Source organism: Lupinus angustifolius, chromosome LG01 (assembly GCF_001865875.1).
Source record: "Lupinus angustifolius cultivar Tanjil chromosome LG01, LupAngTanjil_v1.0, whole genome shotgun sequence".
Taxonomy (NCBI): Eukaryota; Viridiplantae; Streptophyta; class Magnoliopsida; order Fabales; family Fabaceae; genus Lupinus; species Lupinus angustifolius.
This window is the reverse complement of record NC_032009.1, coordinates 23,212,877-23,214,422: the sequence shown is the minus strand read 5'-3', so window position 1 is coordinate 23,214,422 and position 1,546 is coordinate 23,212,877. Positions and strand designations below refer to the sequence as shown.

Sequence of the window (1,546 nt, the reverse complement as noted above, 5' to 3'; positions counted from 1 at the left end):
TGAGGAGTGATATAACTGGTGCATAATATGCAAAACTGAATAGGGAAGCAAGAAGCATCTATGATAGGAATAATCTCTCAAATAAAGTTATTCTTGGAAGAGTATCAAATTCCATTTGGAAATTTGATCTAAAGCATCTTCATCTTGATTGATATTGGTTATAACTTATTTGATTGTCTTATTCAAGTACATTATTGATCATTTCATATTATCCATTCAACAAGCTTAGAAATTAGAATTGGTGCATTCACACTATACCACGCTAACTCATTTGGGAATCTTGCAATGTTGCATTAAACATGTATTAACTAATGGATTAAAAATGTGGCTGCTGGGATTCGAGCCCAGGTCTCCACGGCCACAACGTGGAATTCTTACCACTAAACTACAGCCACTTTATTGTTGAATGTTTCCCATAGTAGAAATATAATATAACATTCAGATTAAGTGGTAAAAAACTACAAGAACCAAAGAGTGTTATTATTACCATCTAAGTTTGTGAAGTTTATGTTGTATACATAATACATTACAATAAGTGTTATAGACAAATAAGATTGCTTGCAATGCTTTAAAGAGAAGAATGATAAAAATCCGTTCCTTATTGATTTTGGTAGACAACACTACCTAGCTAGTAGTCTAGTACCTACACAACATAATTCTATCTTGCTTAAACCTTGTATAAGCACAATGCCAATTAAGATTTAACTAAACATTAAAATAATAATTCAAAATGCAAAGTTATATGAGACCATGAGTGTGAGGCTTAGGGCTAAGCTGTGAAATTTCCATGTGCCTAAAGCTATTTAATCCCATCACATGGGTCATATATGTATTAACGGATGTGCTGGTTCTCTTCTAAAAAATCTTAGGTTGCTATGAATTGCACATCAATAAATCATTGTTGTGGTGATAGCATTGGCATCTATGATCTAAAATTGAAAGTTGAAGCTGAAACTATATGATCCCACAACACGTGCCTCTGAAAAGCACCATAAGAAATACCTAACCTCCTAATTTACTATTTCAACTTTCAAGTATATACTGGTTAAACTATATGAATCCATGCATGCACCTTTGTTGTCTCATATGTGTGTATATATGGAATGAGACTATAAGAATTTAGAACTAATTGATGACTTCACCCTCCTCAACCTGCCCTAAGGTACTTAAAATCTCCAAAACTAATTCACCATTCTTGTCCTACAAATCCCTCTCCCCTTGTTGTGTTTTCAACTTTCTCCCTTAAATGTTCATGACTTTGACTACTTGTTTCTCAAGCACCTAGAGAAAGATAGTCATTAGCATTCTAAGACTTATAGACCATCATGAAAACGATTTCGGACGAATGATGAGTTATTTAAAATGAACATAATTGTGAGAGTAGATTATATGACTTGTGTTCTTTGCAACTATCATCTAGAGTCGATTGTGTGGAAATGTTTCTACTCCTGGTTACATATTCCAGTTCAGGCTCCCCTACTATTGTTGAGTTTTTTAATCCTCATGAAGAAAAGGAAGATTACTTATGAAGACCAAGAAGATTAAA

General features: G+C 33.4%; 1 non-coding gene across 1 annotated transcript; it reads right to left on the bottom strand.

Annotated features, from left to right (window-relative positions):
• Nucleotides 324-395, bottom strand: TRNAH-GUG. Its single transcript has one exon. It is a non-coding gene; the product is annotated as a tRNA-His (tRNA).